Source organism: Thamnophis sirtalis, unplaced genomic scaffold (assembly GCF_051295495.1).
Source record: "Thamnophis sirtalis isolate CommonGarterSnake01/CBP01778 unplaced genomic scaffold, rThaSir2_p1.2 scaffold_2, whole genome shotgun sequence".
Classification (NCBI taxonomy): domain Eukaryota; kingdom Metazoa; phylum Chordata; class Lepidosauria; order Squamata; family Natricidae; genus Thamnophis; species Thamnophis sirtalis.
Window position 1 is genome coordinate 108,588,856 of NW_028261382.1, and position 15,702 is coordinate 108,604,557.

A 15,702-nucleotide genomic window follows, 5' to 3' on the forward strand; every position below is an offset into this window, starting at 1 on the left:
TAAAACGTGAAGAACGTTTGCAGGAACTGGGAACGTCTGGTTTGATGAAAAGAAGGACTAGGGAAGACATGATAGCAGTCTTCCAATATCTCAGGGGTTGCTACAGAGAAGAGGGAGTCAAACTATTCTCCAGGGCACCTGAGGATAGGACAAAAAGCAATGGGTGGAAACCAGTGGTGGATTTCAAAAATTGTTCGAACCTACTCTGTGGGTGTGGCCTCCTTTGTGGGAGTGGCTTGCCGCCCATGTGACCGGATATGAAGATGCCGACCACACTTGTCAGAACCACCTTAAATTACCTCAGACACACAGCACTGGCCTGCATAAGAATATGATGTAAACTTGTTTTTTAAAAGGCATCTTTGGTTTGCGTTAAAACAACTTCAACACACGCCATGTTCTGATTGCACCACAAATGAGAGGGAGAGGGAGGGAGAGAGAGAGAGAGAGAGATATGGATGGATAGATGATAGATAGATAGATAGATAGATAGATAGATAGATAGATAGATAGATAGATGATAGATAGATAGATAGATAGATAGATAGATAGATAGATAGATAGATAGATAGATAGATAGATAGATGATAGAAAGATAGGGAGAGAGAGAGAGAGATGAATGGATGATAGATAGATAGATAGATAGATAGATAGATAGATAGATAGATGATAGATAGATAGATAGATAGATAGATAGATAGATAGATAGATAGATAGATAGATAGATGATAGAAAGATAGGGAGAGAGAGAGAGAGATGAATGGATGATAGATAGATAGATAGATAGATAGATAGATAGATAGATAGATAGATAGATAGATAGATAGATAGAGATAGATAGATGATAGATGATAGATAGATAGATAGATAGATAGATAGATAGATAGATAGATAGATAGATAGATGATAGTTATAGATAGAATAGAAAGATAGATAGATATGAATGGATAGATAGACAGAAAGACAGAGACATGGATGGATGGATGGATGGATGGATGGATGGACGGATGGACGGACACATAGAGAGAGAGATAGGAATAGACAGAGAGATTGATAGACACACACACAGAGAGATGAATTAATAGACACAGAGACAGAGAGATTTCCCAATGTGAACAAAAAGGCAAAAAGTTGCCGTAAAATATCATGCTTTATTTCTGAAGCAGAACATCTCAATTTAGGACAGGCAGAACTTAAAAACTATTTTATTAACATCATTTTCAGGAGAGAACAATTTGCTCAGAGAGCTGTAGAGATCAGCCAGGGGGGAGGCTTCGCCAACTTATTGCTTCGAGCAGCTGCGAAGCTTCAAGGCGTCCATGAAACCAGAAAAAAAACATTCTGTCCGACGAAGCCAAACAAACTCAGACTCCACCCTAAGAAAGGGATCTGGTTGCCTTTCACAACCTGAAACTCTTTGTGACGGCATAAAGTGCCCCATGGCGTTTTTCTGGTTACAATTTTACTCCCATCGACACCTTGATAGCCGACTTTTGCTATTGCATGAACTGCATTTCTATTTGATACCCCAGTGCATTCTTTTTAAAGTTCTCGTGTGTATTTGTTGTTTGGAATAAAAATTAATAATCCGTGACAAATATTGCATCCCTGTGCCTTGATACTTTGTTCTGCAGCTTAATTGACCGTTCAACTGAATGGTCCATATTGCTAAGCAAGCAGGCATCCAAAATAACGTTCATTGCACGTATCCGGCCCAGGAGCCGTATCTTGAGGACCCCTGATTTAGTGCAATATAAAAAGTGCAAATATTTCTTTCTGTGGACCACCGATTGGTGACCGCTTGCCTATTTAATGACTGTCATAAAAAAATATTTCTAAAATTGGGTTGATCGCATGATGATTCATCTAACGACTTAATATTATAATTTTGGGCTCAATTCTGATCATTAACTTAAAGGGTGCCCAAAATTTGTTCCTTGCAGCTGTTGCTATTGTGCAGATAAACTCCAAGAAGGATTGCGGATACCTGCAGATTGGGTTTCTAATTTATAAAGGGTTTATGAGTTCTTTTCTGAAACAGAAGATGCTGCAAAAATTTTGAAGGCTTCCAACAGAAACAGAAGAGAAGTTAACTATTCAACAGACTGCCATGCCATGTTCTCCTTTGCAGTTAAATGGTTCAAAAGAGAAGCCCCTATTAACTGGAACAATGGAGCATTTGAACGTTGCCACTCTTCCCCGCTTACAAAGCACAACAGCACAGTTCTTTCTGCAGAAAATGTTTGTACATATTTTACCATTTCATGTAAGCATTTAAACTGTTTTTCGAGGATCTTCCTCGTCGACTTTCAAAGCTTATTTCATCATCGTATTCTTTGGTTGTACGGCTATGTACAAGTATTCATTGCTTTTGTAATAAGTGATTCTGAGGAAGTGTTTTCAAATGCTTTGGTAGGGAAAAAAAACAAATCTTGGTTTTTGTATTTGCTTTCAGGTTTTCTATTTTTTCCTCTTCTGGTATGAATGGCGCATGTGGTGTTTGCATGTTTGCATGTGTATGGAGAGGAAGAGACAGAGACAGAAAGAAACAGAGAGAGGGGGGAGAGAGGAAGAGAGAGGGGAAAGAGAAAGAGTACGAGAGAAAGAGGGGGAGAGGGGAAAGAGGAAGGAAGGAAGAGAGGGAGAGAGGGAAAGGGAGAGACAAAGAAATAGAAATAGGAAGAGAGAGAGAGGAAGAGACAGAGACAGAGACAGAAAGAAACAGAGAGGGGGGGAGAGGGAGGGGAAAGAGAGAAAGAGAAAGAACGAGAGAAAGAGGGGGAGGAGGAAGAGGAAGAGAGGGAGAGAGGAAGAGAGAGAGGGAGAGACAAAGAAAGAGAGAGATGAAGAGAGAGAGAGGAAGAGACAGAGACAGAAAGAAAGAGAGAGAGGGGGAGAGAGAGAGGAAGAAAGAGGGGAAAGAGAGAGAGAAAGAAAGAGAAAGAGAAAGAAAGGGGAGAGGGGGAGAGGAAGGAAGGAAGGAAAAGAGGAAGAGAGGGAGAGGGAGAGACAAAGAAAAAGAAAGGAAGAGAGAGGGAGGAAGAGAGAGAAAGGAAAGAGAGAGGGAGAGAGAGGATGTAATTAATAAAGAAATCAATAATTTTTTTGGGGGGGAGACACCTATTCTGTTTAACTTGGTTGATGAAACCCTGCTTACAGACCAATGTTGGTGTCGTGGTTAAAGTGCTGAAATAGCAACCACAAAGCTGTGGGTTCTAATCTCTCCTTAGGCATGAAAGCTGACTTTGGGCCAATCACCAGGAGACAATGAGTTCTAGTCCCACCTTGGGCATGACAACCAGCTAGATAAATTTGGGCCAGTCACTCTCTCTCTCAGCCCAACTTATCTGGAAGCTTTCAAGAAGAGACTGGACTGCCATGTCAGAAATGGTGTAGCGTCTCCTGCTTGGGTGGACAGGAGAGCAGGAGACCCTACACCATTTCTGACAAATGGCAGTCTAATCTCTTCTTGAAAGCACCTGAAGGCCGGACAAGGAATAATGGATGGAAACTGAGCAAGGAGAGATTCAACCTAGAAATAAGTAGAAATGTTTTGACAGTGAGAGCAATCAACCAAGGGAACAGAAGTTGCCTTCAGAAGTTGTGGGAGCTTCATCACTTGAGACTTTCAAGAAGAGACTGGACTGCCATTTGTCAGAAATGGTGTAGGGTCTCCTGCTTGGGCGGGAGGGGGTTGGACTAGATGACCTATAAGGTCCCTTCGAACTCTGTTAATCCGTTAATATCAAATCATTATGAATCTCTTCATCAAAATAAATCAATAAACTCATTTGAGACAAGCCTTATCCAAATGGGGTTGAAGAAAACCCCATTTTAGGAAAATCCATTCTTTCTCGGTGAGACACGGCTTGCCTTTATTAAGATTGTACCTGACATTTATGTTCTCATCAATTATTACATTAAAAACAAATTGTTTTCTTTTAATACTCCCTGATTGATGAGGAATGCCTTTTAGTTGATTAAAAAAAAAGGCTTTTGAGTCCATTTTCTCTAAATTGATGGATTGGAAAAGGCAGTTCTGATCATAACTCCTTCCTTGTTCTGCAGACAGCAGAGATGAGAAATAGATGTTTGTATATCTGCGCGCTTGTGTGTCCATGCGCACATGTGCGGGGAAGGGGAAAGTATAAAAATATCTTGTGGTTTTAGGCTTCCTTTTTTATGAGGTGTCAATTATTATTTTTAAAAAAGTTGTTAATATTCAGGTAAATCAAGAGTATGGGGTGCTCGCTTCGGCAGCACATATACTAAAATTGGAACGATACAGAGAAGATTAGCATGGCCCCTGCGCAAGGATGACACGCAAATTCGTGAAGCGTTCCATATTTTTTTATGCAAAATATCTTTAAAAGAAGGATAAAGTTTACTCCTCAGTTATTCTTACTAGGTATAGGTACTGACTTTACAGTGGTAGAGACTAACTTGATTCTGCACCTAATAACGGCAGCAAGACTGTTGGTGGTGCAATACTGGAAGAAGGAAGACTTGCCTACAACTCAAGAATGGACATTGAAAGTTACAAACTTAGCCGAGATGGCTAAAATATCGGCATATCTTAAAGACCACTCAAATGAGAGATATAAACGAGACTGGAAAAAATGGATTGACTATATACAAAATAAATACGGGACTAAGAAATTCCAGTTAGCCTATGCTTAAGATCAGAAATGATTTAAATTGTTTAAAGTTGGTTCAGCAAGAAGAAGCTAAGGTCAATGCAGAATGTCATTAATTTCTTTTTTTCTTTTTTGAATAGATTTTAGACTGTGTTTGTTAAAAATTCATACCGTATATGGGTTCTGGGAAGTCGGGGGGGGGGAGGAGGAGGAGGGGGGTTGGGGGGGAGGGTGGAGGGAGGGAGGGGTATAGACAAGAATTTGGTGGCAAACTAGAATTATTTTGACACACAAAAAATTGTACTTCGATGTCTTACTGATTGAGGAATGATGAAAGGTTTGTTTTAAAAGAAATAAAACTTTTGAACTAAGAGTATGGGGTGTTTTATGGATTATGCAGGACTGTGGGATTTGCCAGTCTTTATCTATATACAGTGGTGGGATTCAGCCCGTTCGCACCTATTCGGGAGAACCGGTTGGTAACTTTCTAAGCAGTTCGGAGAACCAGTTGTTGGAAGAAATCTCCTTTTGTTTTTTCCACTTTACAGGGCTAGTCCTGTAAGGAAGGCAGGACAGAAACATCCTGGTGTTGTTCCTAGCGTTATCTTTATTGCCCTGCTTACAGAAACCGCCTCTCCGGTTAACCCTTACGACATTGTAACAGCTAAGGCAAAGCGCCCATCGACATGAGTGACATTGAGTTGGCCACACCCACCCAGTCACATGACCACTCAGCCACGCCTACCCAGCTGGTCATTAGGGCAGAGAACCAGTTGTTCAATTATTTAAATCCCACCACTTTCTATATACCACTAAAACTGTCTGACCTGTAACCAGGGGTGGACCAGCTGGCCAGTGTGCATGTGTGCGCTGGAACCCGGAAGAGCAACAGGCGACGGCTGGCGTGCCTGGAAAGATGGCTCTGTGTGCCACTTCCGGCACGCATGCCATAGATTCACCATCACGGAAGTAAACAATATCATAAAGCAGTCTCTAGTAGGTGTCAAACTCAAGGTCTGCAGGCTGAATCTAGCCCGTTGGGTGCTTAGATCTGACCCATGGGGCCACCCAGCAAAGAACCGGCCTGCAGTGCGTCTGCCAGTGAAAAATGTGCTCAGGAGGCCATCCCGAGCTTTGTTTTCACTGGCAAAGCTCTGCAGGAGGTTGTTACAACTGAAAACTGCGAAGGGAAAGGCTGTAGGAAGTTAGCACTCACCCTTCTCCTGGAAACCTGAAATGTTTTAGGAAATATTAGAAGGGCAGAATATTTCCCCTAAAAGGGAGGCAGAAACTCAGCTTCCCCCCCCCCACCCCACTTTTGTCAATGGGCCATTAAGGCTTGTTCTACATAACAAAGATCTCTCTCCTCCAGGCAGAGCTATAGGAGGAATTGCCCAATGCCACATCATTACATCATCACCCAGCAAGCCTCAACCAAGCCTGGGACACAGACAACGTACAGAGTTGCCCCTGCATGGCCCCTTGGGAGTCTGACAACCAATCAGAACACAAGCTCAAATTCAAAAGCCCAGGGAGGGCATAAAATCCCGGGCACTCTCAGCATCTCTGCCCTTTTTTTGCCCAGGACCTCAAACCATGTGATCCTGTCCACCATTAAACCATCTTTCCAAACGGCTTCCATGTTTCCAGTGTCTTTTCCCCCACTTTGGAACTGAACCCAGGTGGACATTTCTTCCAACCAGGGAAAGAGCAAAGGAGATCTAGATCTAGTCTTCATTTGGGCCAGGGGTGGGTTTCTCGCCCCGTTCCAACCGGTTCTGTTGGAACGGGGCCGGTGGCGTCCTCGTGCACGCGAGCAGTGCACGCATGCGTACTAGCGTCTGTGCGATGCTCCAGCTGCTCCTGGAGGATCGCGCAGGCACTGTATGCGTCCTGCGCATGCGTGGAAGTGCAGAACTCGTCAAAACCGGGTAAGAAACGCAGGCGTGCAGGTGGATCCTTTGGCGTTCCCGGAAGTTACTTACTTCCGGGTTCGCCGACCAACCGGTTCGCGGGGACCGCCGCGAACTGCCTGAAACCCACCCCTGATTTGGGCTAATAAATAGAGTACGTTCCGTGAAAAGGAGATGGCTTCTCCAAACTTGGCAACTTTAACCCTTGTAGACTTCAACTCCTACAATTCCTGCCACCACCCAGCATGTTGGCTGGGGAAATCTGGGAGTTGAAAGCCCGCAAACCTTAAAGTTGCTAAAGCTGGAGTCCCTGCCACAGAGAGTTGGCTTTTACATGTGGAGGTGGGTTCCTACCAGTTCAGACTGGTTCGGGCGAGTAGGTAGTAACACGGCTACCCACACACCCGAACCGGTTCTATTGTCGGTGGCTCCATCTTTAACTTTGCTTCTGCGTGTGCGCAGAAAAATCTCCGTGGCAGAAATATCATTTTTTCTCCATTTTCTTACGTCCTCTGGATGTGCAGACCTTTTTAGGTGTAAACGGGCACACGTGAGGAGAGCACATTTGGGGTGCATGCGTGCGAAGCGAGCCAGTGTGCACAAAATATTTTGCACGCCGAACCGGCAGTAATGCCTGTAGCAACCGGTGATGGGTTGCAAGTGGTACGCCCTGGTACGGGCATACCAGTGCCTGCCAGAAGCACCGGGTACCATTCTGGTACAGTTCTCCAGAGGACCCACTCCCCCTCCCGAGCTCATTACCTGTTTTTGAGCTCTTCGGCGCTTTCACATACGTGCGTGGAGTGTACAGCGCCTGCGCAATGCTCCACCGAGCAGCTGGAGCATCGCGGAGGCATTGTGGAGGTAAAGACGCATGTGGGTGCATGTGGGAGACATCGGGCTCTGATGCACTTTACCAGTTGCAACGGAATCCGGAACCCACTACTGGTAGCAACCAGAGGTGGGTTCCTACCAGTTCGCACCTATTCGGTAGAACCGGTTCGTCAAATCTACCGGTTAGAAGAGGTTCCACCAGTGGACCCGGAAAGCAGGCCACACCTACAGAAGAGCTTCCAAATTCTTTTGAAACCCACCACTGGTCCTTGGATATGATTATTCTACACTGTCATGCTCATATTTATAAAACTCAGTGCCTCTGTGAAAGGTAAGGATGACTACTGCGTTTGTGGGGCAATCAGAACATTGAGTGTGTTGAAGTTGTTTTAACGCAAACCAAAGATGCCTTTTAAAAAACAAGTTTACATCATATTCTTATGCATGCCAGTGCTGTGTGTGAGGTAATTCAAGGCGGTTCTGACAAGTGTCATCGGCACCTTCATATCCGGTCACATGGGCGGCAAGCTACTCCCATCCAGTCACATAGGCGGCAAGCCACTCCCACAAAGGAGGCCACACCCACAGAGTAGGTTCGAACAATTTTTGAAACCCACCACTGGTAGCAACCCACCCCTGCAGGTGGAGTTGAGTCTTTTCTCCTTAGCCCTTTATTCCCAAGTGGAATTTACCCCATTGTAAGATGGCTGACTGAGAGTAACCTTTTCTGGAGCAGCCGAGGTGGCGCAGTGGTTAGGGTGCAGTACTGCAGGCCACTTCAGCTGACTGCTATCTGCAGTTCAGCTGTTCAAATCTCACCGGCTCAAGGTTGACTCAGCCTTCCATCCTTCCGAGGTGGGTAAAATGAGGACCCACATTGTTGTTGGGGGCGATATGCTGACTCTGTAAACCGCTTAGAGAGGGCTGAAAGCTCTATGAAGCGGTATATAAGTCTAACTGCTATTGCTATTGCTATTAACGGGAGATTAAGGGAGGGCTGCTCCATGGAGTCCTACAGCTGCATATTTCTGCTTTCCATGAATGCAATGTGGCTTCATTTCGGTAACTAGGCAATTATTTCAGGGAGCAGCAGCCCCTGCGAAGGGGAATAAAGTCCCTGGTCTTATCAAAATCCCCTGAGTGTTCAGAAAACCTTGTTAAGTCCAAAATAAAGATCTGCTTTGTGCCCCCACATTTCTCATAGGTATCTTATTTCAGGAGCCTAGTCCAGGGTTTATTTGTTTTTTGTTTGGTTTTTTGGTAATAATAACTGTAGAAGGGGAACACCCTGAATGGACTGTGCACACAATGGAACATATTTAAAAATTCCTTCTGGCAGGCCAGCCTTAAATTGCTTATTGTAAATTTCAGTCAGGAGGGAGTGTTTAAAACGTTGGATTTCCCTTGTTAGAATCGCTGTAACGTGAACATATTAATAAAACCGAGAGAGATACTGCAGCATTTAAATAGTCAAGAATACTTGAAATAATGAGCTGCTGCAAAAGACCAGGAATATTACTGTTACTATTATCTATCTATCTATCTATCTATCTATCTATCTATCTATCTATCTATCTATCTATCTATCTATCTATCTATCTATCTATCTATCTATCATCTATCTATCTATCTATCATCTATCATCTATCTATCATCTATCTATCTATCATCTATCATCTATCATCTATCATCTATCATCTATCATCTATCTATCTATCTATCTATCTATCTATCATCTATCTATCATCTATCTATCTATCTATCATCTATCATCTATCATCTATCATCTATCATCTATCATCTATCTATCATCTATCTATCATCTATCTATCTATCATCTATCTATCTATCTATCTATCATCTATCTATCATCTATCTATCATCTATCTATCATCTATCTATCTATCTATCATCTATCATCTATCATCTATCATCTATCATCTATCATCTATCATCTATCTATCATCTATCTATCATCTATCTATCTATCATCTATCTATCTATCTATCTATCATCTATCTATCATCTATCTATCTATCATCTATCATCTATCATCTATCATCTATCTATCTATCTATCTATCTATCATCTATCTATCATCTATCTATCTATCTATCATCTATCATCTATCATCTATCATCTATCATCTATCTATCATCTATCTATCATCTATCTATCTATCATCTATCTATCTATCATCTATCTATCATCTATCTATCTATCATCTATCTATCTATCATCTATCTGTCATCTATCTATCTATCTATCATCTATCTATCATCTATCTATCATCTATCTATCTATCTATCATCTATCATCTATCATCTATCATCTATCATCTATCATCTATCTATCATCTATCTATCATCTATCTATCTATCATCTATCTATCTATCATCTATCTATCTATCATCTATCATCTATCTATCATCTATCTATCTATCATCTATCATCTATCATCTATCATCTATCTATCTATCTATCTATCTATCTATCATCTATCTATCTATCATCTATCTATCTATCTATCTATCTATCATCTATCTATCATCTATCTATCTATCATCTATCTATCTATCATCTATCTGTCATCTATCTATCTATCTATCATCTATCTATCATCTATCTATCTATCATCTATCATCTATCATCTATCATCTATCATCTATCTATCATCTATCTATCATCTATCTATCTATCATCTATCTATCTATCTATCTATCATCTATCTATCATCTATCTATCTATCATCTATCTATCTATCATCTATCTATCTATCATCTATCTGTCATCTATCTATCTATCTGTCATCTATCTATCTATCTATCATCTATCTATCATCTATCTATCATCTATCTATCTATCTATCATCTATCATCTATCATCTATCATCTATCATCTATCATCTATCATCTATCTATCTATCATCTATCTATCTATCATCTATCTATCTATCATCTATCATCTATCTATCATCTATCTATCTATCATCTATCATCTATCATCTATCATCTATCATCTATCATCTATCATCTATCATCTATCTATCTATCTATCTATCATCTATCTATCATCTATCTATCTATCTATCATCTATCATCTATCATCTATCATCTATCATCTATCTATCATCTATCTATCATCTATCTATCTATCATCTATCTATCTATCTATCTATCATCTATCTATCATCTATCTATCTATCATCTATCTATCTATCATCTATCTGTCATCTATCTATCTATCTATCTATCATCTATCTATCTATCTATCTATCTATCTATCTATCATCTATCTATCTATCTATCTATCTATCAATCATCTATCTATCTATCTATCTATCTATCTATCTATCTATCTATCTATCATCTATCTATCTATCTATCTATCTATCATCTATCTATCTATCTATCATCTATCTATCTATCTATCTATCTATCTATCTATCAATCATCTATCTATCTATCTATCTATCTATCTATCTATCATCTATCTATCTATCTATCTATCTATCATCTATCTATCTATCTATCTATCTATCTATCTATCATCTATCTATCTATCTATCTATCATCTATCTATCTATCTATCTATCTATCATCTATCTATCATCTATCTATCTATCTATCTATCTATCTATCTATCTATCTATCTATCTATCTATCTATCTATATCTTAGTTTGTCAAACATGTACAGGATAGCAGACATAAGTATGAACATGGACATGAACAAAGGAAATGAATACAAGTAAATGGGGATGCGATGACTCAGTGACTAAGACGCTGAGCTTGACAATCATAAAGGTCGGACGTTCAGCGGTTCAAATCCCTAGCGCCGCGTAATGGAGTGAGCTCCCGTTACTTGCCCCAGCTTCTGCTAACCTAGCAGTTCAGAAGCCCATAAAAATGCAACTAGAAAAATAGGGACCACCTTTGGTGGGAAGGTAACAGTGTTCCGTGCGCCTTCGGCGTTTAGTCATGCCGGCCCCATGACCATGGAGATGTCTTCAGACAGCGCTGGCTCTTCGGCTTCGAAACAGAGATGAGCATCGTCCCCTAGAGTTGGGAACAATTAGCACATATGTACGAAGGGAACCTTTACCTTTAAAAGGGGACAGTAGGTGAAGTTGCTGAAGTCGTATTTTCTGCAATCGAGTTATTACTGTTATTAAATTCCCAGGATGACATGCTAATGGTTTCACATTGTTATGTTATGCCTTAAATTTGATTATAATTTATCTTGAGCCAGTGGTGTATAGTTCCATGTAAACTCTGGCCGGGTTCCCACTTGATATGAAACCATTATGTGATTTTTATATTTGGCGTTAGATCAGTTGTGATTTATTCAAGAATAGATAGTTAAGCCAAGGATGACTTCATGCAAAGAGTGGATACCATCAAAAGTTATCAGTTGACTCCTAACCGTCCATGAACATAAGCTCATTGTCCATATGTCTGGCAGATAGAAAGAAGTCACACTATAACAACCATACCTGAGTTGCCAAAATCCACTGATGGATTGATTACTATATTTTTCTGAATATAAGACGCACCGGAGTATAAGACGCACCAAGGTTTTGAAGGGGGAAATTTTTTTTAAAAGTTTTTGCGCTCTGCAAACCTCCCAAAAATAGCCTGTTTTTCGTGAAAACAGGCATATTTTTTTCACAAAAAAAGGGCATGAATAGCCCTTAGGAGGCTTGTAGAATGTTCCGGGTGGAGCAAAAAGAGCAAAAAACGTCCTGTTTTTCATGAAAACGAACCTTTGTGGTCAAAAAAGGACATTAGGAAGCTTATAGAGTGCTCCTGGGGGCAGGGAGGGGCAAAACTGAGCAAAAAATGGCCCATTTTTTGCTCATTTCTGCCCTCCCCAGCCCGCAGGAGCATTTTGCAAGGCTCCTAAAGGCTATGCATGGCCATTTTGGTGGTGGGGTTTCAGGAGGCCAAAAATGTTGTATTTGGTGTATAAGACGCACCCAGATTTTCAGCCTCTTTTTTGAGGGAAAAAGGTGCGTCTTATACTCCGAAAAATACGGTATGTACTATCCCAGTGCTGGCAAACCTTTTCAGCACCAAGTGCCAAAATTGGAGCTCATGTGTAGGGGAGCGCCGGAAACCGGAACAGCAGTTCCCCGGTGCACATGTGCATGCCAGGAAGCTGAGCTTCCGGTTTCTGGTGTGTGTATGCATGCCAGTTACCTGGTCTTCCAGTTTCTGGAATGCATGTGTGTGCAAAAGACTAGCTGGCCAGCATGCATGCGTGCCAGGAAGCTGCTCTTCTGGGTTCCTGGTGCTCCCGCACACACAAAGACCAGTGCAAAGAATAGAACCTGGAAGAGTAATGGGTGGCGGCTGGTGTGCCCTGAGAAATGGCTCTGAGTGCCACTTCCGGCACGTGTCCCATAGCTTCTCCATCACAGCACTATCACATTAGAGCCATGATGGCTCAGCAGTTAAAGACACTGAGCTAGAGATCTGACAGTCCAGGTTCGAGACCCAAGTATTGCACAATGGGTTGAGTTCCCGTTACTTGCCGGATCTCCTGACCGGATGCCCTTCCTGACACCACATGGAGTTCACAGCAATTTTTTTTTCCCTTTGTGCCCTAGGAGAAAAATATCTGCCACTGCCTAGGATTGAACTCTCGACCTTCTGAGTGGGAGGTGAGTGTCTTCACCTGTGGGAAGTTATCACCCAGCCCTCTCCCAGAACAATGAAATATCCTAGGAAATATTGAAAAGGCAGAATATTTCTCTGGATATGAAAAGAAAGAAACATGTTTTAAAAGACAGAATAGTTGCCTGTAGCTTCCTGCTCACTTTGTTAATGGGCCATTAAGAAGGCCAAGCTAGTCCACTCTACATAATAAAGGCTTCTCCACCAGCTACAGGAAAGCATGATAATATTGGCCCTTTACTCAACTCCCCACATGGCATCTGAGAACTCAACCAAACCTGGATTCAAATAACAGCCTAGGGAGTAGCCCCTGCATGGGAGTCTGACAATCAATCAGAATACATTTCTTACACAGGAACAGGAAACAGAGAGGTGGGACTAAACAGGTTATAAAAAGCCTAGCAAGCCCCTCCCTCAGCCCTTCTCTTCTTCTCCACCAACATTGAAGCATTTGATCACCTTTTCTGTTCAGGGCTCAAGCCATGTGGCCATGTCCAACAATAAACCATCTTTCCAAGCAGCCTCCATGTCTCCAGTGTCTTTTCCCCCACTTGGAGCCGAACCCAGAAGGACATTTCTTACATCACACCATTCGGCCACAACCACGCCACTCATTTTGTCATCATTGCAGGAGCACAGAAGGTCGATCAATCTACCTCAAACAGAGCTTCTCACTTGTTGTAGCACAAATGGCAGTGTGAGAACAAGCGACATTTACCTGGAGAAAATTGGCAGAGGACAAAGCTTTCCATAATTACACTTACCTACAACTAATCAGCCTCTTTACCTCCTAATATTATGCTTTCAAGCTGGGTCCCTCTTGGCCTTGAGAATCTGATCCATGGATGATGAGGCAAATATCTGGGGAGGAAGAGATGGGAATAATTACTTTGGTGAACTTCTCTGATGCTGAACATGATACATATTTGCCTAGAGACAAGGGGGGGTTATTGAATTAAATAATTCCCCTGATTAAGAGATGCTATAAATTAATTTTACTTTAAGATCCAGGACAATGAAATTAATAGAGCAGGAGAAAGGGTGAGCATATCTGCCAAGAAACCTTTAATAGCTGAGATGCAACAACTAATTATTTGCTGCGTCCACTCATGAATTACATTTTATTTTTAGCCCAGTTGCTTGGAATCACTCTGGGTTTGTATGTTGCTTTTTGCTGGTCTTTGAAAATGCTTGAAGTGGTTCTTTGCAAGACTGGATCATGTAAGGTAAAAGGTAAAGGTATGTGCTAGTCATTCCTGACTCTAGAGGGCAGTGCTCATCTCCGTTTCAAAGCCAAAGAGCCAGCGCTGTCCAAAGATGTCTCCGTGGTCATGTGGCCGGCATGATTAAACACTGAAGGTGCATGGAACGCTGTTACCTTCCCACCAAAGGTGGTTCCTAGTTTTCCACATTTTTACATGCACATTTTTTACGTGCTTTAGAACTTCTAGGTTGGCAGAAGCAGGGACAAGTAACAGGAGCTCACTCCGTTACGTGGGGCTAGGGATTCGAACTGCCGAACTGCCGACCTTTTTGGTTTGCAAGCTCAGTGTCTTAGCCACTGAGCCACGGTGTCCCTTGTATTGTAGCAGAAAATGAGACAAGACCAGCTCTTTGTCAGAAGGAGAGGTTTATTTGCGCAAAGGTTCAGTAGCAGTTGGTCAAGCAAAATCTGAACCCCGAAGGGCAGTTGTTTACAGTCTTTTATACTCTTAGACAACTTATCGATCATCCCAAAGTACCTGGCTTTCCTGTGTCGTGTAGACCCCCCCTTCCTGTGTCATGTAAACCTCGTACACCATCTCCCAAAACAGAGACATGACATTCGTTGCTCATTTACCTCCCCACAGAGGGTATTGGTACCAATATCCTGAGCCGAGGTGGCACAGTGGTTAAATGCAGCACTGCAGGCTACTTCAGCCGATTGCAGTTCTGCAGTTCGGCGGTTCAAATCTCACCGGCTCAGGGTTGACTCAGCCTTCCATCCTTCCGAGGTGGGTGAAATGAGGACCCAGACTGTGGGGGCGATATGCTGACTCTTAGAGAGGGCTGAAAGCCCTATGAAGCGGTATATAAGTCTAACTGCTATTGCTATTGCTATTATTCATTTGCTTTAGTTAGGTGAAGCAAACAGAACAACTAATCTTAAGGGTAATTATTCCTTTTTCCCATTCCACATGGTAAAGAAACTTTAATACCCACATAATCTGTCTAGTTATCAAATTCTCTTTTAGTATCATATAGGAGGCATTAAAAAAAAACCCCAGCTCTTGTGATAATTACAGTTGGATGTGGACTTATGCTTCGGCCTCTTAACTGCTCTTCCCACCGTGACATCTTGAAACCTGATATTTTGCAACATGGCCTGTAAAATCCTCCAAGTATTTATTATTTTATTTATTTATTTATTTATTTTATTTATTAGACTTATATACCGCTTCATAGGGCTTTCAGCCCTCTCTAAGCGGTTTACAAATTTTTTAGCAAATTGAGTCAGCAACTTGCCCCCACAGTCTGGGTCCTCATTTCACCCACCTCGGAAGGATGGAAGGCTGAGTCGACCTTGAGCCGGTGAGATTTGAACCGCTGAACTGCAGATCACAGTCAGCTAAAATGGCCTGCAGTACTGCACCCTAACCACT

At 41.9% G+C, this 15,702-nt stretch overlaps 1 non-coding gene across 1 annotated transcript; it reads left to right on the forward strand.

Annotated features, from left to right (window-relative positions):
- The first annotated feature begins 4,244 nt into the window (after window positions 1-4,244).
- On the forward strand, window positions 4,245-4,351 carry LOC148049120 (U6 spliceosomal RNA). The gene has a single exon (XR_015695727.1). It is a non-coding gene; the product is annotated as a U6 spliceosomal RNA (small nuclear RNA).
- The last annotated feature ends 11,351 nt before the right edge of the window (window positions 4,352-15,702 follow it).